Consider the following 20,867-nt stretch of genomic DNA (forward strand, 5'->3'; position numbering starts at 1 on the left):
AACTCATGTTAAGTACCGACAGAGTATTTTGCGCATGACGCCCCAGATACTTTTGCAGTCCCACATGCAATGGAGTCTTGTTTGGGGATATAGATTGCACCATGCGAACCATTGAAGGGCACTCTGGTTTTCCTTCATATCGAGTAAATCTTTCGCCTTTTACTAAAGATTTCCGTGGAGGAGAGCACTGAAATGAGTATATCACTCAATTTTTGATTTGCCCTGCATTTTTGCGGGGCTTACACACTAAATGAAAAATTGCGGCCCAAATGGTTCAACTGAATTTTGCTTTAATTTAAGGTTATATTTGTTAGTGCTGATTGCAAACCACCAACTCATGTTAAGTACCGACAGAGTATTTTGCGCATGACGCCCCAGATACTTTTGCAGTCCCACATGCAATGGAGTCTTGATTGGGGATATAGATTGCACCATGCGAACCATTAAAGGGCACTCTGGTTTTTCTTCATATCGAGTAAATCTTTCGCCTTTTACTAAAGATTTCCGTGGAGGAGAGCACTGAAATGAGTATATCACTCAATTTTTGATTTGCCCTGCATTTTTGCGGGGCTTACACACTAAATGAAAAATTGCGGCCCAAATGGTTCAACTGAATTTTGCTTTTATTTAAGGTTATATTTGTTAGTGCTGATTGCAAACCACCAACTCATGTTAAGTACCGACAGAGTATTTTGCGCATGACGCCCCAGATACTTTTGCAGTCCTACATGCAATGGAGTCTTGTTTGGGGATATAGATTGCACCATGCGAACCATTGAAGGGCACTCTGGTTTTCCTTCATATCGAGTAAATCTTTCGCCTTTTACTAAAGATTTCCGTGGAGGAGAGCACTGAAATGAGTATATCACTCAATTTTTGATTTGCCCTGCATTTTTGCGGGGCTTACACACTAAATGAAAAATTGCGGCCCAAATGGTTCAACTGAATTTTGCTTTAATTTAAGGTTATATTTGTTAGTGCTGATTGCAAACCACCAACTCATGTTAAGTACCGACAGAGTATTTTGCGCATGACGCCCCAGATACTTTTGCAGTCCCACATGCAATGGAGTCTTGTTTGGGGATATAGATTGCACCATGCGAACCATTGAAGGGCACTCTAGTTTTCCTTCATATCGAGTAAATCTTTCGCCTTTTACTAAAGATTTCCGTGGAGGAGAGCACTGAAATGAGTATATCACTCAATTTTTGATTTGCCCTGCATTTTTGCGGGGCTTACACACTAAATGAAAAATTGCGGCCCAAATGGTTCAACTGAATTTTGCTTTAATTTAAGGTTATATTTGTTAGTGCTGATTGCAAACCACCAACTCATGTTAAGTACCGACAGAGTATTTTGCGCATGACGCCCCAGATACTTTTGCAGTCCCACATGCAATGGAGTCTTGTTTGGGGATATAGATTGCACCATGCGAACCATTGAAGGGCACTCTGGTTTTCCTTCATATCGAGTAAATCTTTCGCCTTTTACTAAAGATTTCCGTGGAGGAGAGCACTGAAATGAGTATATCACTCAATTTTTGATTTGCCCTGCATTTTTGCGGGGCTTACACACTAATGGAAAATTTGCGGCCCAAATGGTTCAACTGAATTTTGCTTTAATTTAAGGTTATATTTGTTAGTGCTGATTGCAAACCACCAACTCATGTTAAGTACCGACAGAGTATTTTGCGCATGACGCCCCAGATACTTTTGCAGTCCCACATGCAATGGAGTCTTGATTGGGGATATAGATTGCACCATGCGAACCATTAAAGGGCACTCTGGTTTTTCTTCATATCGAGTAAATCTTCCGCCTTTTACTAAAGATTTCCGTGGAGGAGAGCACTGAAATGAGTATATCACTCAATTTTTGATTTGCCCTGCATTTTTGCGGGGCTTACACACTAAATGAAAAATTGCGGCCCAAATGGTTCAACTGAATTTTGCTTTTATTTAAGGTTATATTTGTTAGTGCTGATTGCAAACCACCAACTCATGTTAAGTACCGACAGAGTATTTTGCGCATGACGCCCCAGATACTTTTGCAGTCCCACATGCAATGGAGTCTTGTTTGGGGATATAGATTGCACCATGCGAACCATTGAAGGGCACTCTGGTTTTCCTTCATATCTAGTAAATCTTTCGCCTTTTACTAAAGATTTCCGTGGAGTAGAGCACTGAAATGAGTATATTACTCAATTTTTGATTTGCCCTGCATTTTTGCGGGGCTTACACACTAAATGAAAAATTGCGGCCCAAATGGTTCAACTGAATTTTGCTTTAATTTAAGGTTATATTTGTTAGTGCTGATTGCAAACCACCAACTCATGTTAAGTACCGACAGAGTATTTTGCGCATGACGCCCCAGATACTTTTGCAGTCCCACATGCAATGGAGTCTTGTTTGGGGATATAGATTGCACCATGCGAACCATTGAAGGGCACTCTGGTTTTCCTTCATATCGAGTAAATCTTTCGCCTTTTACTAAAGATTTCCGTGGAGGAGAGCACTGAAATGAGTATATCACTCAATTTTTGATTTGCCCTGCATTTTTGCGGGGCTTACACACTAAATGAAAAATTGCGGCCCAAATGGTTCAACTGAATTTTGCTTTAATTTAAGGTTATATTTGTTAGTGCTGATTGCAAACCACCAACTCATGTTAAGTACCGACAGAGTATTTTGCGCATGACGCCCCAGATACTTTTGCAGTCCCACATGCAATGGAGTCTTGTTTGGGGATATAGATTGCACCATGCGAACCATTGAAGGGCACTCTGGTTTTCCTTCATATCGAGTAAATCTTTCGCCTTTTACTAAAGATTTCCGTGGAGGAGAGCACTGAAATGAGTATATCACTCAATTTTTGATTTGCCCTGCATTTTTGCGGGGCTTACACACTAAATGAAAACTTGCGGCCCAAATGGTTCAACTGAATTTTGCTTTAATTTAAGGTTATATTTGTTAGTGCTGATTGCAAACCACCAACTCATGTTAAGTACCGACAGAGTATTTTGCGCATGACGCCCCAGATACTTTTGCAGTCCCACATGCAATGGAGTCTTGTTTGGGGATATAGATTGCACCATGCGAACCATTGAAGGGCACTCTGGTTTTCCTTCATATCGAGTAAATCTTTCGCCTTTTACTAAAGATTTCCGTGGAGGAGAGCACTGAAATGAGTATATCACTCAATTTTTGATTTGCCCTGCATTTTTGCGGGGCTTACACACTAAATGAAAAATTGCGGCCCAAATGGTTCAACTGAATTGTGCTTTAATTTAAGATTATATTTGTTAGTGCTGATTGCAAACCACCAACTCATGTTAAGTACCGACAGAGTATTTTGCGCATGACGCCCCAGATGCTTTTGCAGTCCCACATGCAATGGAGTCTTGTTTGGGGATATAGATTGCACCATGCGAACCATTGAAGGGCACTCTGGTTTTCCTTCATATCGAGTAAATCTTTCGCCTTTTACTAAAGATTTCCGTGGAGGAGAGCACTGAAATGAGTATATCACTCAATTTTTGATTTGCCCTGCATTTTTGGGGGGCTTACACACTAAATGAAAAATTGCGTCCCAAATGGTTCAACTGAATTTTGCTTTAATTTAAGGTTATATTTGTTAGTGCTGATTGCAAACCACCAACTCATGTTAAGTACCGACAGAGTATTTTGCTCATGACGCCCCAGATACTTTTGCAGTCCCACATGCAATGGAGTCTTGTTTGGGGATATAGATTGCACCATGCGAACCATTGAAGGGCACTCTGGTTTTCCTTCATATCTAGTAAATCTTTCGCCTTTTACTAAAGATTTCCGTGGAGTAGAGCACTGAAATGAGTATATCACTCAATTTTTGATTTGCCCTGCATTTTTGCGGGGCTTACACACTAAATGAAAAATTGCGGCCCAAATGGTTCAACTGAATTTTGCTTTAATTTAAGGTTATATTTGTTAGTGCTGATTGCAAACCACCAACTCATGTTAAGTACCGACAGAGTATTTTGCGCATGACGCCCCAGATACTTTTGCAGTCCCACATGCAATGGAGTCTTGTTTGGGGATATAGATTGCACCATGCGAACCATTGAAGGGCACTCTGGTTTTCCTTCATATCGAGTAAATCTTTCGCCTTTTACTAAAGATTTCCGTGGAGGAGAGCACTGAAATGAGTATATCACTCAATTTTTGATTTGCCCTGCATTTTTGCGGGGCTTACACACTAAATGAAAAATTGCGGCCCAAATGGTTAAACTGAATTTTGCTTTAATTTAAGGTTATATTTTTAGTGCTGATTGCAAACCACCAACTCATGTTAAGTACCGACAGAGTATTTTGCGCATGACGCCCCAGATACTTTTGCAGTCCCACATGCAATGGAGTCTTGTTTGGGGATATAGATTGCACCATGCGAACCATTGAAGGGCACTCTGGTTTTCCTTCATATCGAGTAAATCTTTCGCCTTTTACTAAAGATTTCCGTGGAGGAGAGCACTGAAATGAGTATATCACTCAATTTTTGATTTGCCCTGCATTTTTGCGGGGCTTACACACTAAATGAAAACTTGCGGCCCAAATGGTTCAACTGAATTTTGCTTTAATTTAAGGTTATATTTGTTAGTGCTGATTGCAAACCACCAACTCATGTTAAGTACCGACAGAGTATTTTGCGCATGACGCCCCAGATACTTTTGCAGTCCCACATGCAATGGAGTCTTGTTTGGGGATATAGATTGCACCATGCGAACCATTAAAGGGCACTCTGGTTTTCCTTCATATCTAGTAAATCTTTCGCCTTTTACTAAAGATTTCCGTGGAGTAGAGCACTGAAATGAGTATATTACTCAATTTTTGATTTGCCCTGCATTTTTGCGGGGCTTACACACTAAATGAAAAATTGCGGCCCAAATGGTTCAACTGAATTTTGCTTTAATTTAAGGTTATATTTGTTAGTGCTGATTGCAAACCACCAACTCATGTTAAGTACCGACAAAGTATTTTGCGCATGACGCCCCAGATACTTTTGCAGTCCCACATGCAATGGAGTCTTGTTTGGGGATATAGATTGCACCATGCGAACCATTGAAGGGCACTCTGGTTTTCCTTCATATCGAGTAAATCTTTCGCCTTTTACTAAAGATTTCCGTGGAGGAGAGCACTGAAATGAGTATATCACTCAATTTTTGGTTTGCCCTGCATTTTTGCGGGGCTTACACACTAAATGAAAATTTGCGGCCCAAATGGTTCAACTGAATTTTGCTTTAATTTAAGGTTATATTTTTAGTGCTGATTGCAAACCACCAACTCATGTTAAGTACCGACAGAGTATTTTGCGCATGACGCCCCAGATACTTTTGCAGTCCCACATGCAATGGAGTCTTGTTTGGGGATATAGATTGCACCATGCGAACCATTGAAGGGCACTCTTGTTTTCCTTCATATCGAGTAAATCTTTCGCCTTTTACTAAAGATTTCCGTGGAGGAGAGCACTGAAATGAGTATATCACTCAATTTTTGATTTGCCCTGCATTTTTGCGGGGCTTACACACTAAATGAAAACTTGCGGCCCAAATGGTTCAACTGAATTTTGCTTTAATTTAAGGTTATATTTGTTAGTGCTGATTGCAAACCACCAACTCATGTTAAGTACCGACAGAGTATTTTGCGCATGACGCCCCAGATACTTTTGCAGTCCCACATGCAATGGAGTCTTGTTTGGGGATATAGATTGCACCATGCGAACCATTGAAGGGCACTCTGGTTTTCCTTCATATCGAGTAAATCTTTCGCCTTTTACTAAAGATTTCCGTGGAGGAGAGCACTGAAATGAGTATATCACTCAATTTTTGATTTGCCCTGCATTTTTGCGGGGCTTACACACTAAATAAAAAATTGCGGCCCAAATGGTTCAACTGAATTTTGCTTTAATTTAAGGTTATATTTGTTAGTGCTGATTGCAAACCACCAACTCATGTTAAGTACCGACAGAGTATTTTGCGCATGACGCCCCAGATACTTTTGCAGTCCCACATGCAATGGAGTCTTGTTTGGGGATATAGATTGCACCATGCGAACCATTGAAGGGCACTCTGGTTTTCCTTCATATCGAGTAAATCTTTCGCCTTTTACTAAAGATTTCCGTGGAGGAGAGCACTGAAATGAGTATATCACTCAATTTTTGATTTGCCCTGCATTTTTGCGGGGCTTACACACTAAATGAAAAATTGCGGCCCAAATGGTTCAACTGAATTTTGCTTTAATTTAAGGTTATATTTGTTAGTGCTGATTGCAAACCACCAACTCATGTTAAGTACCGACAGAGTATTTTGCGCATGACGCCCCAGATACTTTTGCAGTCCCACATGCAATGGAGTCTTGTTTGGGGATATAGATTGCACCATGCGAACCATTAAAGGGCACTCTGGTTTTCCTTCATATCGAGTAAATCTTTCGCCTTTTACTAAAGATTTCCGTGGATGAGGGCACTGAAATGAGTATATCACTCATTTTTTGATTTGCCCTGCATTTTTGCGGGGCTTACACACTAAATGAAAAATTGCGGCCCAAATGGTTCAACTGAATTTTGCTTTAATTTAAGGTTATATTTGTTAGTGCTGATTGCAAACCACCAACTCATGTTAAGTACCGACAGAGTATTTTGCGCATGACGCCCCAGATACTTTTGCAGTCCCACATGCAATGGAGTCTTGTTTGGGGATATAGATTGCACCATGCGAACCATTGAAGGGCACTCTGGTTTTCCTTCATATCGAGTAAATCTTTCGCCTTTTACTAAAGATTTCCGTGGAGGAGAGCACTGAAATGAGTATATCACTCAATTTTTGATTTGCCCTGCATTTTTGCGGGGCTTACACACTAAATGAAAAATTGCGGCCCAAATGGTTCAACTGAATTTTGCTTTAATTTAAGGTTATATTTGTTAGTGCTGATTGCAAACCACCAACTCATGTTAAGTACCGACAGAGTATTTTGCGCATGACGCCCCAGATACTTTTGCAGTCCCACATGCAATGGAGTCTTGTTTGGGGATATAGATTGCACCATGCGAACCATTGAAGGGCACTCTGGTTTTCCTTCATATCGAGTAAATCTTTCGCCTTTTACTAAAGATTTCCGTGGAGGAGAGCACTGAAATGAGTATATCACTCAATTTTTGATTTGCCCTGCATTTTTGCGGGGCTTACACACTAAATGAAAAATTGCGGCCCAAATGGTTCAACTGAATTTTGCTTTAATTTAAGGTTATATTTGTTAGTGCTGATTGCAAACCACCAACTCATGTTAAGTACCGACAGAGTATTTTGCGCATGACGCCCCAGATACTTTTGCAGTCCCACATGCAATGGAGTCTTGTTTGGGGATATAGATTGCACCATGCGAACCATTGAAGGGCACTCTGGTTTTCCTTCATATCGAGTAAATCTTTCGCCTTTTACTAAAGATTTCCGTGGAGGAGAGCACTGAAATGAGTATATCACTCAATTTTTGATTTGCCCTGCATTTTTGCGAGGCTTACACACTAAATGAAAAATTGCGGCCCAAATGTTTCAACTGAATTTTGCTTCAATTTAAGGTTATATTTTTAGTGCTGATTGCAAACCACCAACTCATGTTAAGTACCGACAGAGTATTTTGCGCATGACGCCCCAGATACTTTTGCAGTCCCACATGCAATGGAGTCTTGTTTGGGGATATAGATTGCACCATGCGAACCATTGAAGGGCACTCTGGTTTTCCTTCATATCGAGTAAATCTTTCGCCTTTTACTAAAGATTTCCGTGGAGGAGAGCACTGAAATGAGTATATCACTCAATTTTTGATTTGCCCTGCATTTTTGCGGGGCTTACACACTAAATGAAAAATTGCGGCCCAAATGGTTCAACTGAATTGTGCTTTAATTTAAGGTTATATTTGTTAGTGCTGATTGCAAACCACCAACTCATGTTAAGTACCGACAGAGTATTTTGCGCATGACGCCCCAGATACTTTTGCAGTCCCACATGCAATGGAGTCTTGTTTGGGGATATAGATTGCACCATGCGAAGCATTGAAGGGCACTCTGGTTTTCCTTCATATCGAGTAAATCTTTCGCCTTTTACTAAAGATTTCCGTGGAGGAGAGCACTGAAATGAGTATATCACTCAATTTTTGATTTGCCCTGCATTTTTGCGGGGCTTACACACTAAATGAAAAATTGCGGCCCAAATGGTTCAACTGAATTTTGCTTTAATTTAAGGTTATATTTGTTAGTGCTGATTGCAAACCACCAACTCATGTTAAGTACCGACAGAGTATTTTGCGCATGACGCCCCAGATACTTTTGCAGTCCCACATGCAATGGAGTCTTGTTTGGGGATATAGATTGCACCATGCGAACCATTGAAGGGCACTCTGGTTTTCCTTCATATCGAGTAAATCTTTCGCCTTTTACTAAAGATTTCCGTGGAGGAGAGCACTGAAATGAGTATATCACTCAATTTTTGATTTGCCCTGCATTTTTGCGGGGCTTACACACTAAATGAAAAATTGCGGCCCAAATGGTTCAACTGAATTTTGCTTTAATTTAAGGTTATATTTGTTAGTGCTGATTGCAAACCACCAACTCATGTTAAGTACCGACAGAGTATTTTGCGCATGACGCCCCAGATACTTTTGCAGTCCCACATGCAATGGAGTCTTGTTTGGGGATATACATTGCACCATGCGAACCATTGAAGGGCACTCTGGTTTTCCTTCATATCGAGTAAATCTTTCGCCTTTTACTAAAGATTTCCGTGGAGGAGTGCACTGAAATGAGTATATCACTCAATTTTTGATTTGCCCTGCATTTTTGCGGGGCTTACACACTAAATGAAAAATTGCGGCCCAAATGGTTAAACTGAATTTTGCTTTAATTTAAGGTTATATTTTTAGTGCTGATTGCAAACCACCAACTCATGTTAAGTACCGACAGAGTATTTTGCGCATGACGCCCCAGATACTTTTGCAGTCCCACATGCAATGGAGTCTTGTTTGGGGATATAGATTGCACCATGCGAACCATTGAAGGGCACTCTGGTTTTCCTTCATATCGAGTAAATCTTTCGCCTTTTACTAAAGATTTCCGTGGAGGAGAGCACTGAAATGAGTATATCACTTAATTTTTGATTTGCCCTGCATTTTTGCGGGGCTTACACACTAAATGAAAACTTGCGGCCCAAATGGTTCAACTGAATTTTGCTTTAATTTAAGGTTATATTTGTTAGTGCTGATTGCAAACCACCAACTCATGTTAAGTACCGACAGAGTATTTTGCGCATGACGCCCCAGATACTTTTGCAGTCCAACATGCAATGGAGTCTTGTTTGGGGATATAGATTGCACCATGCGAACCATTAAAGGGCACTCTAGTTTTCCTTCATATCTAGTAAATCTTTCGCCTTTTACTAAAGATTTCCGTGGAGTAGAGCACTGAAATGAGTATATCACTCAATTTTTGATTTGCCCTGCATTTTTGCGGGGCTTACACACTAAATGAAAAATTGCGGCCCAAATGGTTCAACTGAATTTTACTTTAATTTAAGGTTATATTTGTTAGTGCTGATTGCAAACCACCAACTCATGTTAAGTACCGACAGAGTATTTTGCGCATGACGCCCCAGATACTTTTGCAGTCCCACATGCAATGGAGTCTTGTTTGGGGATATAGATTGCACCATGCGAACCATTGTAGGGCACTCTGGTTTTCCTTCATATCGAGTAAATCTTTCGCCTTTTACTAAAGATTTCCGTGGAGGAGAGCACTGAAATGAGTATATCACTCAATTTTTTATTTGCCCTGCAAAAATGCAGGGCTTACACACTAAATGAAAAATTGCGGCCCAAATGGTTCAACTGAATTTTGCTTTAATTTAAGGTTATATTTGTTAGTGCTGATTGCAAACCACCAACTCATGTTAAGTACCGACAGAGTATTTTGCGCATGACGCCCCAGATACTTTTGCAGTCCCACATGCAATGGAGTCTTGTTTGGGGATATAGATTGCACCATGCGAACCATTGAAGGGCACTCTGGTTTTCCTTCATATCGAGTAAATCTTTCGCCTTTTACTAAAGATTTCCGTGGAGGAGAGCACTGAAATGAGTATATCACTCAATTTTTGATTTGCCCTGCATTTTTGCGGGGCTTACACACTAAATGAAAAATTGCGGCCCAAATGGTTCAACTGAATTTTGCTTTGATTTAAGGTTATATTTTTAGTGCTGATTGCAAACCACCAACTCATGTTAAGTACCGACAGAGTATTTTGCGCATGACGCCCCAGATACTTTTGCAGTCCCACATGCAATGGAGTCTTGTTTGGGGATATAGATTGCACCATGCGAACCATTGAAGGGCACTCTGGTTTTCCTTCATATCGAGTAAATCTTTCGCCTTTTACTAAAGATTTCCGTGGAGGAGAGCACTGAAATGAGTATATCACTCAATTTTTGATTTGCCCTGCATTTTTGCAGGGCTTACACACTAAATGAAAAATTGCGGCCCAAATGGTTCAACTGAATTTTGCTTTAATTTAAGGTTATATTTGTTAGTGCTGATTGCAAACCACCAACTCATGTTAAGTACCGACAGAGTATTTTGCGCATGACGCCCCAGATACTTTTGCAGTCCCACATGCAATGGAGTCTTGTTTGGGGATATAGATTGCACCATGCGAACCATTGAAGGGCACTCTGGTTTTCCTTCATATCGAGTAAATCTTTCGCCTTTTACTAAAGATTTCCGTGGAGGAGAGCACTGAAATGAGTATATCACTCAATTTTTGATTTGCCCTGCATTTTTGCAGGGCTTACACACTAAATGAAAAATTGCGGCCCAAATGGTTCAACTGAATTTTGCTTTAATTTAAGGTTATATTTGTTAGTGCTGATTGCAAACCACCAACTCATGTTAAGTACCGACAGAGTATTTTGCGCATGACGCCCCAGATACTTTTGCAGTCCCACATGCAATGGAGTCTTGTTTGGGGATATAGATTGCACCATGCGAACCATTGAAGGGCACTCTGGTTTTCCTTCATATCGAGTAAATCTTTCGCCTTTTACTAAAGATTTCCGTGGAGGAGAGCACTGAAATGAGTATATCACTCAATTTTTGATTTGCCCTGCATTTTTGCGGGGCTTACACACTAAGTGAAAAATTGCGGCCCAAATGGTTCAACTGAATTTTGCTTTGATTTAAGGTTATATTTTTAGTGCTGATTGCAAACCACCAACTCATGTTAAGTACCGACAGAGTATTTTGCGCATGACGCCCCAGATACTTTTGCAGTCCCACATGCAATGGAGTCTTGTTTGGGGATATAGATTGCACCATGCGAACCATTGAAGGGCACTCTGGTTTTCCTTCATATCGAGTAAATCTTTCGCCTTTTACTAAAGATTTCCGTGGAGGAGAGCACTGAAATGTGTATATCACTCAATTTTTTATTTGCCCTGCATTTTTGCAGGGCTTACACACTAAATGAAAAATTGCGGCCCAAATGGTTCAACTGAATTTTGCTTTAATTTAAGGTTATATTTGTTAGTGCTGATTGCAAACCACCAACTCATGTTAAGTACCGACAGAGTATTTTGCGCATGACGCCCCAGATACTTTTGCAGTCCCACATGCAATGGAGTCTTGTTTGGGGATATAGATTGCACCATGCGAACCATTGAAGGGCACTCTGGTTTTCCTTCATATCGAGTAAATCTTTCGCCTTTTACTAAAGATTTCCGTGGAGGAGAGCACTGAAATGAGTATATCACTCAATTTTTGATTTGCCCTGCATTTTTGGGGGGCTTACACACTAAATGAAAAATTGCGTCCCAAATGGTTCAACTGAATTTTGCTTTAATTTAAGGTTATATTTGTTAGTGCTAATTGCAAACCACCAACTCATGTTAAGTACCGACAGAGTATTTTGCTCATGACGCCCCAGATACTTTTGCAGTCCCACATGCAATGGAGTCTTGTTTGGGGATATAGATTGCACCATGCGAACCATTGAAGGGCACTCTGGTTTTCCTTCATATCTAGTAAATCTTTCGCCATTTACTAAAGATTTCCGTGGAATAGAGCACTGAAATGAGTATATCACTCAATTTTTTATTTGCCCTGCATTTTTGCGGGGCTTACACACTAAATGAAAAATTGCGGCCCAAATGGTTCAACTGAATTTTGCTTTAATTTAAGGTTATATTTGTTAGTGCTGATTGCAAACCACCAACTCATGTTAAGTACCGACAGAGTATTTTGCGCATGACGCCCCAGATACTTTTGCAGTCCCACATGCAATGGAGTCTTGTTTGGGGATATAGATTGCACCATGCGAACCATTGAAGGGCACTCTGGTTTTCCTTCATATCGAGTAAATCTTTCGCCTTTTACTAAAGATTTCCGTGGAGGAGAGCACTGAAATGAGTATATCACTCAATTTTTGATTTGCCCTGCATTTTTGCGGGGCTTACACACTAAATGAAAAATTGCGGCCCAAATGGTTCAACTGAATTTTGCTTTAATTTAAGGTTATATTTGTTAGTGCTGATTGCAAACCACCAACTCATGTTAAGTACCGACAGAGTATTTTGCGCATGACGCCCCAGATACTTTTGCAGTCCCACATGCAATGGAGTCTTGTTTGGGGATATAGATTGCACCATGCGAACCATTGAAGGGCACTCTGGTTTTCCTTCATATCGAGTAAATTTTTCGCCTTTTACTAAAGATTTCCGTGGAGTAGAGCACTGAAATGAGTATATCACTCAATTTTTGATTTGCCCTGCATTTTTGCGGGGCTTACACACTAAATGAAAAATTGCGGCCCAAATGGTTCAACTGAATTTTGCTTTAATTTAAGGTTATATTTGTTAGTGCTGATTGCAAACCACCAACTCATGTTAAGTACCGACAGAGTATTTTGCGCATGATGCCCCAGATACTTTTGCAGTCCCACATGCAATGGAGTCTTGTTTGGGGATATAGATTGCACCATGCGAACCATTGAAGGGCACTCTGGTTTTCCTTCATATCGAGTAAATCTTTCGCCTTTTACTAAAGATTTCCGTGGAGGAGAGCACTGAAATGAGTATATCACTCAATTTTTGATTTGCCCTGCATTTTTGCGGGGCTTACACACTAAATGAAAAATTGCGGCCCAAATGGTTCAACTGAATTTTGCTTTAATTTAAGGTTATATTTTTAGTGCTGATTGCAAACCACCAACTCATGTTAAGTACCGACAGAGTATTTTGCGCATGACGCCCCAGATACTTTTGCAGTCCCACATGCAATGGAGTCTTGTTTGGGGATATAGATTGCACCATGCGAAGCATTAAAGGGCACTCTGGTTTTCCTTCATATCGAGTAAATCTTTCGCCTTTTACTAAAGATTTCCGTGGAGGAGAGCACTGAAATGAGTATATCACTCAATTTTTGATTTGCCCTGCATTTTTGCGGGGCTTACACACTAAATGAAAAATTGCGGCCCAAATGGTTCAACTGAATTGTGCTTTAATTTAAGGTTATATTTGTTAGTGCTGATTGCAAACCACCAACTCATGTTAAGTACCGACAGAGTATTTTGCGCATGACGCCCCAGATACTTTTGCAGTCCCACATGCAATGGAGTCTTGTTTGGGGATATAGATTGCACCATGCGAACCATTGAAGGGCACTCTGGTTTTCCTTCATATCGAGTAAATCTTTCGCCTTTTACTAAAGATTTCCGTGGAGGAGAGCACTGAAATGAGTATATCACTCAATTTTTGATTTGCCCTGCATTTTTGCGGGGCTTACACACTAAAAGAAAAATTGCGGCCCAAATGGTTCAACTGAATTTTGCTTTAATTTAAGGTTATATTTTTAGTGCTGATTGCAAACCACCAACTCATGTTAAGTACCGACAGAGTATTTTGCGCATGACGCCCCAGATACTTTTGCAGTCCCACATGCAATGGAGTCTTGTTTGGGGATATAGATTGCACCATGCGAACCATTGAAGGGCACTCTGGTTTTCCTTCATATCGAGTAAATCTTTCGCCTTTTACTAAAGATTTCCGTGGAGGAGAGCACTGAAATGAGTATATCACTCAATTTTTGATTTGCCCTGCATTTTTGCGGGGCTTACACACTAAATGAAAACTTGCGGCCCAAATGGTTCAACTGAATTTTGCTTTAATTTAAGGTTATATTTGTTAGTGCTGATTGCAAACCACCAACTCATGTTAAGTACCGACAGAGTATTTTGCGCATGACGCCCCAGATACTTTTGCAGTCCCACATGCAATGGAGTCTTGTTTGGGGATATAGATTGCACCATGCGAACCATTAAAGGGCACTCTAGTTTTCCTTCATATCTAGTAAATCTTTCGCCTTTTACTAAAGATTTCCGTGGAGTAGAGCACTGAAATGAGTATATCACTCAATTTTTGATTTGCCCTGCATTTTTGCGGGGCTTACACACTAAATGAAAAATTGCGGCCCAAATGGTTCAACTGAATTTTGCTTTAATTTAAGGTTATATTTGTTAGTGCTGATTGCAAACCACCAACTCATGTTAAGTACCGACAGAGTATTTTGCGCATGACGCCCCAGATACTTTTGCAGTCCCACATGCAATGGAGTCTTGTTTGGGGATATAGATTGCACCATGCGAACCATTGAAGGGCACTCTGGTTTTCCTTCATATCGAGTAAATCTTTCGCCTTTTACTAAAGATTTCCGTGGAGGAGAGCACTGAAATGAGTATATCACTCAATTTTTGATTTGCCCTGCATTTTTGCGGGGCTTACACACTAAATGAAAAATTGCGGCCCAAATGGTTCAACTGAATTTTGCTTTAATTTAAGGTTATATTTGTTAGTGCTGATTGCAAACCACCAACTCATGTTAAGTACCGACAGAGTATTTTGCGCATGACGCCCCAGATACTTTTTCAGTCCCACATGCAATGGAGTCTTGTTTGGGGATATAGATTGCACCATGCGAACCATCAAAGGGAACTCTGGTTTTCCTTCATATCGAGTAAATCTTTCGCTTTTTACTAAAGATTTCCGTAGAGGAGAGCACTAAAATAAGTATATCACTCAATTTTTGATTTGCCCTGCATTTTTGCGGGGCTTACACACTAAATGAAAAATTGCGGCCCAAATGGTTCAACTGAATTTTGCTTTAATTTAAGGTTATATTTGTTAGTGCTGATTGCAAACCACCAACTCATGTTAAGTACCGACAGAGTATTTTGCGCATGACGCCCCAGATACTTTTGCAGTCCCACATGCAATGGAGTCTTGTTTGGGGATATAGATTGCACCATGCGAACCATTGAAGGGCACTCTGGTTTTCCTTCATATCGAGTAAATCTTTCGCCTTTTACTAAAGATTTCCGTGGAGGAGAGCACTGAAATGAGTATATCACTCAATTTTTGATTTGCCCTGCATTTTTACGGGGCTTACACACTAAAAGAAAAATTGCGGCCCAAATGGTTCAACTGAATTTTGCTTTAATTTAAGGTTATATTTTTAGTGCTGATTGCAAACCACCAACTCATGTTAAGTACCGACAGAGTATTTTGCGCATGACGCCCCAGATACTTTTGCAGTCCCACATGCAATGGAGTCTTGTTTGGGGATATAGATTGCACCATGCGAACCATTGAAGGGCACTCTGGTTTTCCTTCATATCGAGTAAATCTTTCGCCTTTTACTAAAGATTTCCGTGGAGGAGAGCACTGAAATGAGTATATCACTCAATTTTTGATTTGCCCTGCATTTTTGCGGGGCTTACACACTAAATGAAAACTTGCGGCCCAAATGGTTCAACTGAATTTTGCTTTAATTTAAGGTTATATTTGTTAGTGCTGATTGCAAACCACCAACTCATGTTAAGTACCGACAGAGTATTTTGCGCATGACGCCCCAGATACTTTTGCAGTCCCACATGCAATGGAGTCTTGTTTGGGGATATAGATTGCACCATGCGAACCATTAAAGGGCACTCTAGTTTTCCTTCATATCTAGTAAATCTTTCGCCTTTTACTAAAGATTTCCGTGGAGTAGAGCACTGAAATGAGTATATCACTCAATTTTTGATTTGCCCTGCATTTTTGCGGGGCTTACACACTAAATGAAAAATTGCGGCCCAAATGGTTCAACTGAATTTTGCTTTAATTTAAGGTTATATTTGTTAGTGCTGATTGCAAACCACCAACTCATGTTAAGTACCGACAGAGTATTTTGCGCATGACGCCCCAGATACTTTTGCAGTCCCACATGCAATGGAGTCTTGTTTGGGGATATAGATTGCACCATGCGAACCATTGAAGGGCACTCTGGTTTTCCTTCATATCGAGTAAATCTTTCGCCTTTTACTAAAGATTTCCGTGGAGGAGAGCACTGAAATGAGTATATCACTCAATTTTTGATTTGCCCTGCATTTTTGCGGGGCTTACACACTAAATGAAAAATTGCGGCCCAAATGGTTCAACTGAATTCTGCTTTAATTTAAGGTTATATTTGTTAGTGCTGATTGCAAACCACCAACTCATGTTAAGTACCGACAGAGTATTTTGCGCATGACGCCCCAGATACTTTTGCAGTCCCACATGCAATGGAGTCTTGTTTGGGGATATAGATTGCACCATGCGAACCATTAAAGGGAACTCTGGTTTTCCTTCATATCGAGTAAATCTTTCGCCTTTTACTAAAGATTTCCGTGGAGTAGAGCACTGAAATGAGTATATCACTCAATTTTTGATTTGCCCTGCATTTTTGCGGGGCTTACACACTAAATGAAAAATTGCGGCCCAAATGGTTCAACTGAATTTTGCTTTAATTTAAGGTTATATTTGTTAGTGCTGATTGCAAACCACCAACTCATGTTAAGTACCGACAGAGTATTTTGCGCATGACGCCCCAGATACTTTTGCAGTCCCACATGCAATGGAGTCTTGTTTGGGGATATAGATTGCACCATGCGAACCATTGAAGGGCACTCTGGTTTTCCTTCATATCGAGTAAATCTTTCGCCTTTTACTAAAGATTTCCGTGGAGGAGAGCACTGAAATGAGTATATCACTCAATTTTTGATTTGCCCTGCATTTTTGCGGGGCTTACACACTAAATGAAAAATTGCGGCCCAAATGGTTCAACTGAATTCTGCTTTAATTTAAGGTTATATTTGTTAGTGCTGATTGCAAACCACCAACTCATGTTAAGTACCGACAGAGTATTTTGCGCATGACGCCCCAGATACTTTTGCAGTCCCACATGCAATGGAGTCTTGTTTGGGGATATAGATTGCACCATGCGAACCATTAAAGGGAACTCTGGTTTTCCTTCATATCGAGTAAATCTTTCGCCTTTTACTAAAGATTTCCGTAGAGGAGAGCACTAAAATAAGTATATCACTCAATTTTTGATTTGCCCTGCATTTTTGCGGGGCTTACACACTAAATGAAAAATTGCGGCCCAAATGGTTCAACTGAATTTTGCTTTAATTTAAGGTTATATTTGTTAGTGCTGATTGCAAACCACCAACTCATGTTAAGTACCGACAGAGTATTTTGCGCATGACGCCCCAGATACTTTTGCAGTCCCACATGCAATGGAGTCTTGTTTGGGGATATAGATTGCACCATGCGAACCATTGAAGGGCACTCTGGTTTTCCTTCATATCGAGTAAATCTTTCGCCTTTTACTAAAGATTTCCGTGGAGGAGAGCACTGAAATGAGTATATCACTCAATTTTTTATTTGCCCTGCATTTTTGCGGGGCTTACACACTAAATGAAAAATTGCGGCCCAAATGGTTCAACTGAATTTTGCTTTATTTTAAGGTTATATTTGTTAGTGCTGATTGCAAACCACCAACTCATGTTAAGTACCGACAGAGTATTTTGCGCATGACGCCCCAGATACTTTTGCAGTCCCACATGCAATGGAGTCTTGTTTGGGGATATAGATTGCACCATGCGAACCATTGAAGGGCACTCTGGTTTTCCTTCATATCGTGTAAATCTTTCGCCTTTTACTAAAGATTTCCGTGGAGGAGAGCACTGAAATGAGTATATCACTCAATTTTTGATTTGCCCTGCATTTTTGCGGGGCTTACACACTAAATGAAAAATTGCGGCCCAAATGGTTCAACTGAATTTTGCTTTAATTTAAGGTTATATTTGTTAGTGCTGATTGCAAACCACCAACTCATGTTAAGTACCGACAGAGTATTTTGCGCATGACGCCCCAGATACTTTTGCAGTCCCACATGCAATGGAGTCTTGTTTGGGGATATAGATTGCACCATGCGAACCATTGAAGGGCACTCTGGTTTTCCTTCATATCGAGTAAATCTTTCGCCTTTTACTAAAGATTTCCGTGGAGGAGAGCACTGAAATGAGTATATCACTCAATTTTTGATTTGCCCTGCATTTTTGCGGGGCTTACACACTAAATGAAAAATTGCGGCCCAAATGGTTCAACTGAATTTTGCTTTAATTTAAGGTTATATTTGTTAGTGCTGATTGCAAACCACCAACTCATGTTAAGTACCGACAGAGTATTTTGCGCATGACGCCCCAGATACTTTTGCAGTCCCACATGCAATGGAGTCTTGTTTGGGGATATAGATTGCACCATGCGAACCATTGAAGGGCACTCTGGTTTTCCTTCATATCGAGTAAATCTTTCGCCTTTTACTAAAGATTTCCGTGGAGGAGAGCACTGAAATGAGTATATCACTCAATTTTTGATTTGCCCTGCATTTTTGCGGGGCTTACACACTAAATGAAAAATTGCGGCCCAAATGGTTCAACTGAATTTTGCTTTAATTTAAGGTTATATTTTTAGTGCTGATTGCAAACCACCAACTCATGTTAAGTACCGACAGAGTATTTTGCGCATGACGCCCCAGATACTTTTGCAGTCCCACATGCAATGGAGTCTTGTTTGGGGATATAGATTGCACCATGCGAACCATTGAAGGGCACTCTGGTTTTCCTTCATATCGAGTAAATCTTTCGCCTTTTACTAAAGATTTCCGTGGAGGAGAGCACTGAAATGAGTATATCACTCAATTTTTGATTTGCCCTGCATTTTTGCGGGGCTTACACACTAAATGAAAAATTGCGGCCCAAATGGTTCAACTGAATTGTGCTTTAATTTAAGGTTATATTTGTTAGTGCTGATTGCAAACCACCAACTCATGTTAAGTACCGACAGAGTATTTTGCGCATGACGCCCCAGATACTTTTGCAGTCCCACATGCAATGGAGTCTTGTTTGGGGATATAGATTGCACCATGCGAAGCATTGAAGGGCACTCTGGTTTTCCTTCATATCGAGTAAATCTTTCGCCTTTTACTAAAGATTTCCGTGGAGGAGAGCACTGAAATGAGTATATCACTCAATTTTTGATTTGCCCTGCATTTTTGCGGGGCTTACACACTAAATGAAAAATTGCGGCCCAAATGGTTCAACTGAATTTTGCTTTAATTTAAGGTTATATTTGTTAGTGCTGATTGCAAACCACCAACTCATGTTAAGTACCGACAGAGTATTTTGCGCATGACGCCCCAGATACTTTTGCAGTCCCACATGCAATGGAGTCTTGTTTGGGGATATAGATTGCACCATGCGAACCATTGAAGGGCACTCTGGTTTTCCTTCATATCGAGTAAATCTTTCGCCTTTTACTAAAGATTTCCGTGGAGGAGAGCACTGAAATGAGTATATCACTCAATTTTTGATTTGCCCTGCATTTTTGCGGGTCTTACACACTAAATGAAAAATTGCGGCCCAAATGGTTCAACTGAATTTTGCTTTAATTTAAGGTTATATTTGTTAGTGCTGATTGCAAACCACCAACTCATGTTAAGTACCGACAGAGTATTTTGCGCATGACGCCCCAGATACTTTTGCAGTCCCACATGCAATGGAGTCTTGTTTGGGGATATAGATTGCACCATGCGAACCATTGAAGGGCACTCTGGTTTTCCTTCATATCGAGTAAATCTTTCGCCTTTTACTAAAGATTTCCGTGGAGGAGAGCACTGAAATGAGTATATCACTCAATTTTTGATTTGCCCTGCATTTTTGGGGGGCTTACACACTAAATGAAAAATTGCGTCCCAAATGGTTCAACTGAATTTTGCTTTAATTTAAGGTTATATTTGTTAGTGCTGATTGCAAACCACCAACTCATGTTAAGTACCGACAGAGTATTTTGCTCATGACGCCCCAGATACTTTTGCAGTCCCACATGCAATGGTGTCTTGTTTGGGGATATAGATTGCACCATGCGAACCATTGAAGGGCACTCTGGTTTTCCTTCATATCTAGTAAATCTTTCGCCTTTTACTAAAGATTTCCGTGGAGTAGAGCACTGAAATGAGTATATTACTCAATTTTTGATTTGCCCTGCATTTTTGCGGGGCTTACACACTAAATGAAAAATTGCGGCCCAAATGGTTCAACTGAATTTTGCTTTAATTTAAGGTTATATTTGTTAGTGCTGATTGCAAACCACCAACTCATGTTAAGTACCGACAGAGTATTTTGCGCATGACGCCCCAGATACTTTTGCAGTCCCACATGCAATGGAGTCTTGTTTGGGGATATAGATTGCACCATGCGAACCATTGAAGGGCACTCTGGTTTTCCTTCATATCGAGTAAATCTTTCGCCTTTTACTAAAGATTTCCGTGGAGGAGAGCACTGAAATGAGTATATCACTCAATTTTTGATTTGCCCTGCATTTTTGCGGGCTTACACACTAAATGAAAAATTGCGGCCCAAATGGTTCAACTGAATTTTGCTTTAA

At 40.4% G+C, this 20,867-nt stretch overlaps 63 non-coding genes across 63 annotated transcripts; all 63 read left to right on the forward strand.

The window, feature by feature from the left end:
* Positions 1-118: 118 nt before the first annotated feature.
* On the forward strand, positions 119-240 carry LOC125562029. The gene has a single exon (XR_007307736.1). It is a non-coding gene; the product is annotated as a U5 spliceosomal RNA (small nuclear RNA).
* Positions 241-450: 210 nt separating this feature from the next.
* On the forward strand, positions 451-572 carry LOC125562124. The gene has a single exon (XR_007307831.1). It is a non-coding gene; the product is annotated as a U5 spliceosomal RNA (small nuclear RNA).
* Positions 573-782: 210 nt separating this feature from the next.
* Positions 783-904, forward strand: LOC125562030. The gene has a single exon (XR_007307737.1). It is a non-coding gene; the product is annotated as a U5 spliceosomal RNA (small nuclear RNA).
* Positions 905-1,114: 210 nt separating this feature from the next.
* LOC125562139 lies at positions 1,115-1,236 on the forward strand. The gene has a single exon (XR_007307846.1). It is a non-coding gene; the product is annotated as a U5 spliceosomal RNA (small nuclear RNA).
* Positions 1,237-1,446: 210 nt separating this feature from the next.
* Positions 1,447-1,568, forward strand: LOC125562031. Its single transcript, XR_007307738.1, has one exon. It is a non-coding gene; the product is annotated as a U5 spliceosomal RNA (small nuclear RNA).
* Positions 1,569-1,778: 210 nt separating this feature from the next.
* Positions 1,779-1,900, forward strand: LOC125562201. The gene has a single exon (XR_007307908.1). It is a non-coding gene; the product is annotated as a U5 spliceosomal RNA (small nuclear RNA).
* A 210-nt stretch (positions 1,901-2,110) lies between these two features.
* Positions 2,111-2,232, forward strand: LOC125562176. Its single transcript, XR_007307883.1, has one exon. It is a non-coding gene; the product is annotated as a U5 spliceosomal RNA (small nuclear RNA).
* A 210-nt stretch (positions 2,233-2,442) lies between these two features.
* LOC125562032 lies at positions 2,443-2,564 on the forward strand. The gene has a single exon (XR_007307739.1). It is a non-coding gene; the product is annotated as a U5 spliceosomal RNA (small nuclear RNA).
* A 210-nt stretch (positions 2,565-2,774) lies between these two features.
* On the forward strand, positions 2,775-2,896 carry LOC125562033. The gene has a single exon (XR_007307740.1). It is a non-coding gene; the product is annotated as a U5 spliceosomal RNA (small nuclear RNA).
* Positions 2,897-3,106: 210 nt separating this feature from the next.
* On the forward strand, positions 3,107-3,228 carry LOC125562035. The gene has a single exon (XR_007307742.1). It is a non-coding gene; the product is annotated as a U5 spliceosomal RNA (small nuclear RNA).
* A 210-nt stretch (positions 3,229-3,438) lies between these two features.
* Positions 3,439-3,558, forward strand: LOC125562109. Its single transcript, XR_007307816.1, has one exon. It is a non-coding gene; the product is annotated as a U5 spliceosomal RNA (small nuclear RNA).
* A 212-nt stretch (positions 3,559-3,770) lies between these two features.
* On the forward strand, positions 3,771-3,892 carry LOC125562183. The gene has a single exon (XR_007307890.1). It is a non-coding gene; the product is annotated as a U5 spliceosomal RNA (small nuclear RNA).
* Positions 3,893-4,102: 210 nt separating this feature from the next.
* LOC125562036 lies at positions 4,103-4,224 on the forward strand. The gene has a single exon (XR_007307743.1). It is a non-coding gene; the product is annotated as a U5 spliceosomal RNA (small nuclear RNA).
* A 209-nt stretch (positions 4,225-4,433) lies between these two features.
* On the forward strand, positions 4,434-4,555 carry LOC125562037. The gene has a single exon (XR_007307744.1). It is a non-coding gene; the product is annotated as a U5 spliceosomal RNA (small nuclear RNA).
* Positions 4,556-4,765: 210 nt separating this feature from the next.
* LOC125562177 lies at positions 4,766-4,887 on the forward strand. Its single transcript, XR_007307884.1, has one exon. It is a non-coding gene; the product is annotated as a U5 spliceosomal RNA (small nuclear RNA).
* Positions 4,888-5,097: 210 nt separating this feature from the next.
* On the forward strand, positions 5,098-5,219 carry LOC125562215. The gene has a single exon (XR_007307922.1). It is a non-coding gene; the product is annotated as a U5 spliceosomal RNA (small nuclear RNA).
* A 209-nt stretch (positions 5,220-5,428) lies between these two features.
* Positions 5,429-5,550, forward strand: LOC125562145. Its single transcript, XR_007307852.1, has one exon. It is a non-coding gene; the product is annotated as a U5 spliceosomal RNA (small nuclear RNA).
* A 210-nt stretch (positions 5,551-5,760) lies between these two features.
* On the forward strand, positions 5,761-5,882 carry LOC125562038. Its single transcript, XR_007307745.1, has one exon. It is a non-coding gene; the product is annotated as a U5 spliceosomal RNA (small nuclear RNA).
* A 210-nt stretch (positions 5,883-6,092) lies between these two features.
* Positions 6,093-6,214, forward strand: LOC125562039. The gene has a single exon (XR_007307746.1). It is a non-coding gene; the product is annotated as a U5 spliceosomal RNA (small nuclear RNA).
* A 210-nt stretch (positions 6,215-6,424) lies between these two features.
* LOC125562157 lies at positions 6,425-6,546 on the forward strand. The gene has a single exon (XR_007307864.1). It is a non-coding gene; the product is annotated as a U5 spliceosomal RNA (small nuclear RNA).
* Positions 6,547-6,756: 210 nt separating this feature from the next.
* LOC125562040 lies at positions 6,757-6,878 on the forward strand. Its single transcript, XR_007307747.1, has one exon. It is a non-coding gene; the product is annotated as a U5 spliceosomal RNA (small nuclear RNA).
* A 210-nt stretch (positions 6,879-7,088) lies between these two features.
* Positions 7,089-7,210, forward strand: LOC125562041. Its single transcript, XR_007307748.1, has one exon. It is a non-coding gene; the product is annotated as a U5 spliceosomal RNA (small nuclear RNA).
* Positions 7,211-7,420: 210 nt separating this feature from the next.
* LOC125562136 lies at positions 7,421-7,540 on the forward strand. Its single transcript, XR_007307843.1, has one exon. It is a non-coding gene; the product is annotated as a U5 spliceosomal RNA (small nuclear RNA).
* Positions 7,541-7,751: 211 nt separating this feature from the next.
* LOC125562042 lies at positions 7,752-7,873 on the forward strand. The gene has a single exon (XR_007307749.1). It is a non-coding gene; the product is annotated as a U5 spliceosomal RNA (small nuclear RNA).
* Positions 7,874-8,083: 210 nt separating this feature from the next.
* Positions 8,084-8,205, forward strand: LOC125562043. Its single transcript, XR_007307750.1, has one exon. It is a non-coding gene; the product is annotated as a U5 spliceosomal RNA (small nuclear RNA).
* Positions 8,206-8,415: 210 nt separating this feature from the next.
* On the forward strand, positions 8,416-8,537 carry LOC125562044. Its single transcript, XR_007307751.1, has one exon. It is a non-coding gene; the product is annotated as a U5 spliceosomal RNA (small nuclear RNA).
* A 210-nt stretch (positions 8,538-8,747) lies between these two features.
* Positions 8,748-8,869, forward strand: LOC125562141. Its single transcript, XR_007307848.1, has one exon. It is a non-coding gene; the product is annotated as a U5 spliceosomal RNA (small nuclear RNA).
* Positions 8,870-9,078: 209 nt separating this feature from the next.
* LOC125562252 lies at positions 9,079-9,200 on the forward strand. The gene has a single exon (XR_007307959.1). It is a non-coding gene; the product is annotated as a U5 spliceosomal RNA (small nuclear RNA).
* Positions 9,201-9,410: 210 nt separating this feature from the next.
* Positions 9,411-9,532, forward strand: LOC125562205. Its single transcript, XR_007307912.1, has one exon. It is a non-coding gene; the product is annotated as a U5 spliceosomal RNA (small nuclear RNA).
* A 210-nt stretch (positions 9,533-9,742) lies between these two features.
* LOC125562115 lies at positions 9,743-9,864 on the forward strand. The gene has a single exon (XR_007307822.1). It is a non-coding gene; the product is annotated as a U5 spliceosomal RNA (small nuclear RNA).
* A 210-nt stretch (positions 9,865-10,074) lies between these two features.
* On the forward strand, positions 10,075-10,196 carry LOC125562046. The gene has a single exon (XR_007307753.1). It is a non-coding gene; the product is annotated as a U5 spliceosomal RNA (small nuclear RNA).
* Positions 10,197-10,405: 209 nt separating this feature from the next.
* Positions 10,406-10,527, forward strand: LOC125562192. Its single transcript, XR_007307899.1, has one exon. It is a non-coding gene; the product is annotated as a U5 spliceosomal RNA (small nuclear RNA).
* Positions 10,528-10,737: 210 nt separating this feature from the next.
* LOC125562203 lies at positions 10,738-10,859 on the forward strand. Its single transcript, XR_007307910.1, has one exon. It is a non-coding gene; the product is annotated as a U5 spliceosomal RNA (small nuclear RNA).
* A 210-nt stretch (positions 10,860-11,069) lies between these two features.
* LOC125562047 lies at positions 11,070-11,191 on the forward strand. Its single transcript, XR_007307754.1, has one exon. It is a non-coding gene; the product is annotated as a U5 spliceosomal RNA (small nuclear RNA).
* A 209-nt stretch (positions 11,192-11,400) lies between these two features.
* LOC125562135 lies at positions 11,401-11,522 on the forward strand. Its single transcript, XR_007307842.1, has one exon. It is a non-coding gene; the product is annotated as a U5 spliceosomal RNA (small nuclear RNA).
* A 210-nt stretch (positions 11,523-11,732) lies between these two features.
* LOC125562111 lies at positions 11,733-11,852 on the forward strand. Its single transcript, XR_007307818.1, has one exon. It is a non-coding gene; the product is annotated as a U5 spliceosomal RNA (small nuclear RNA).
* A 212-nt stretch (positions 11,853-12,064) lies between these two features.
* LOC125562227 lies at positions 12,065-12,186 on the forward strand. Its single transcript, XR_007307934.1, has one exon. It is a non-coding gene; the product is annotated as a U5 spliceosomal RNA (small nuclear RNA).
* A 210-nt stretch (positions 12,187-12,396) lies between these two features.
* On the forward strand, positions 12,397-12,518 carry LOC125562048. Its single transcript, XR_007307755.1, has one exon. It is a non-coding gene; the product is annotated as a U5 spliceosomal RNA (small nuclear RNA).
* A 210-nt stretch (positions 12,519-12,728) lies between these two features.
* On the forward strand, positions 12,729-12,850 carry LOC125562162. The gene has a single exon (XR_007307869.1). It is a non-coding gene; the product is annotated as a U5 spliceosomal RNA (small nuclear RNA).
* Positions 12,851-13,060: 210 nt separating this feature from the next.
* LOC125562049 lies at positions 13,061-13,182 on the forward strand. Its single transcript, XR_007307756.1, has one exon. It is a non-coding gene; the product is annotated as a U5 spliceosomal RNA (small nuclear RNA).
* A 209-nt stretch (positions 13,183-13,391) lies between these two features.
* Positions 13,392-13,513, forward strand: LOC125562050. The gene has a single exon (XR_007307757.1). It is a non-coding gene; the product is annotated as a U5 spliceosomal RNA (small nuclear RNA).
* Positions 13,514-13,723: 210 nt separating this feature from the next.
* Positions 13,724-13,845, forward strand: LOC125562051. Its single transcript, XR_007307758.1, has one exon. It is a non-coding gene; the product is annotated as a U5 spliceosomal RNA (small nuclear RNA).
* Positions 13,846-14,054: 209 nt separating this feature from the next.
* Positions 14,055-14,176, forward strand: LOC125562052. The gene has a single exon (XR_007307759.1). It is a non-coding gene; the product is annotated as a U5 spliceosomal RNA (small nuclear RNA).
* Positions 14,177-14,386: 210 nt separating this feature from the next.
* LOC125562206 lies at positions 14,387-14,508 on the forward strand. The gene has a single exon (XR_007307913.1). It is a non-coding gene; the product is annotated as a U5 spliceosomal RNA (small nuclear RNA).
* Positions 14,509-14,718: 210 nt separating this feature from the next.
* Positions 14,719-14,840, forward strand: LOC125562053. Its single transcript, XR_007307760.1, has one exon. It is a non-coding gene; the product is annotated as a U5 spliceosomal RNA (small nuclear RNA).
* A 210-nt stretch (positions 14,841-15,050) lies between these two features.
* LOC125562221 lies at positions 15,051-15,172 on the forward strand. Its single transcript, XR_007307928.1, has one exon. It is a non-coding gene; the product is annotated as a U5 spliceosomal RNA (small nuclear RNA).
* Positions 15,173-15,382: 210 nt separating this feature from the next.
* LOC125562095 lies at positions 15,383-15,504 on the forward strand. The gene has a single exon (XR_007307802.1). It is a non-coding gene; the product is annotated as a U5 spliceosomal RNA (small nuclear RNA).
* Positions 15,505-15,713: 209 nt separating this feature from the next.
* Positions 15,714-15,835, forward strand: LOC125562054. The gene has a single exon (XR_007307761.1). It is a non-coding gene; the product is annotated as a U5 spliceosomal RNA (small nuclear RNA).
* Positions 15,836-16,045: 210 nt separating this feature from the next.
* Positions 16,046-16,167, forward strand: LOC125562207. Its single transcript, XR_007307914.1, has one exon. It is a non-coding gene; the product is annotated as a U5 spliceosomal RNA (small nuclear RNA).
* Positions 16,168-16,377: 210 nt separating this feature from the next.
* LOC125562055 lies at positions 16,378-16,499 on the forward strand. Its single transcript, XR_007307762.1, has one exon. It is a non-coding gene; the product is annotated as a U5 spliceosomal RNA (small nuclear RNA).
* Positions 16,500-16,709: 210 nt separating this feature from the next.
* Positions 16,710-16,831, forward strand: LOC125562142. Its single transcript, XR_007307849.1, has one exon. It is a non-coding gene; the product is annotated as a U5 spliceosomal RNA (small nuclear RNA).
* Positions 16,832-17,041: 210 nt separating this feature from the next.
* LOC125562057 lies at positions 17,042-17,163 on the forward strand. Its single transcript, XR_007307764.1, has one exon. It is a non-coding gene; the product is annotated as a U5 spliceosomal RNA (small nuclear RNA).
* A 210-nt stretch (positions 17,164-17,373) lies between these two features.
* On the forward strand, positions 17,374-17,495 carry LOC125562196. The gene has a single exon (XR_007307903.1). It is a non-coding gene; the product is annotated as a U5 spliceosomal RNA (small nuclear RNA).
* Positions 17,496-17,705: 210 nt separating this feature from the next.
* On the forward strand, positions 17,706-17,827 carry LOC125562102. The gene has a single exon (XR_007307809.1). It is a non-coding gene; the product is annotated as a U5 spliceosomal RNA (small nuclear RNA).
* A 210-nt stretch (positions 17,828-18,037) lies between these two features.
* LOC125562122 lies at positions 18,038-18,159 on the forward strand. The gene has a single exon (XR_007307829.1). It is a non-coding gene; the product is annotated as a U5 spliceosomal RNA (small nuclear RNA).
* Positions 18,160-18,369: 210 nt separating this feature from the next.
* On the forward strand, positions 18,370-18,491 carry LOC125562058. The gene has a single exon (XR_007307765.1). It is a non-coding gene; the product is annotated as a U5 spliceosomal RNA (small nuclear RNA).
* Positions 18,492-18,701: 210 nt separating this feature from the next.
* LOC125562059 lies at positions 18,702-18,823 on the forward strand. Its single transcript, XR_007307766.1, has one exon. It is a non-coding gene; the product is annotated as a U5 spliceosomal RNA (small nuclear RNA).
* A 209-nt stretch (positions 18,824-19,032) lies between these two features.
* Positions 19,033-19,154, forward strand: LOC125562060. Its single transcript, XR_007307767.1, has one exon. It is a non-coding gene; the product is annotated as a U5 spliceosomal RNA (small nuclear RNA).
* Positions 19,155-19,364: 210 nt separating this feature from the next.
* Positions 19,365-19,486, forward strand: LOC125562061. The gene has a single exon (XR_007307768.1). It is a non-coding gene; the product is annotated as a U5 spliceosomal RNA (small nuclear RNA).
* A 210-nt stretch (positions 19,487-19,696) lies between these two features.
* LOC125562119 lies at positions 19,697-19,816 on the forward strand. The gene has a single exon (XR_007307826.1). It is a non-coding gene; the product is annotated as a U5 spliceosomal RNA (small nuclear RNA).
* Positions 19,817-20,028: 212 nt separating this feature from the next.
* On the forward strand, positions 20,029-20,148 carry LOC125562112. Its single transcript, XR_007307819.1, has one exon. It is a non-coding gene; the product is annotated as a U5 spliceosomal RNA (small nuclear RNA).
* Positions 20,149-20,360: 212 nt separating this feature from the next.
* Positions 20,361-20,482, forward strand: LOC125562178. The gene has a single exon (XR_007307885.1). It is a non-coding gene; the product is annotated as a U5 spliceosomal RNA (small nuclear RNA).
* Positions 20,483-20,692: 210 nt separating this feature from the next.
* LOC125562130 lies at positions 20,693-20,812 on the forward strand. The gene has a single exon (XR_007307837.1). It is a non-coding gene; the product is annotated as a U5 spliceosomal RNA (small nuclear RNA).
* Positions 20,813-20,867: the final 55 nt, after the last annotated feature.

This window comes from Nematostella vectensis, chromosome 4 (assembly GCF_932526225.1).
Source record: "Nematostella vectensis chromosome 4, jaNemVect1.1, whole genome shotgun sequence".
Lineage (NCBI taxonomy): Eukaryota > Metazoa > Cnidaria > Anthozoa > Actiniaria > Edwardsiidae > Nematostella > Nematostella vectensis.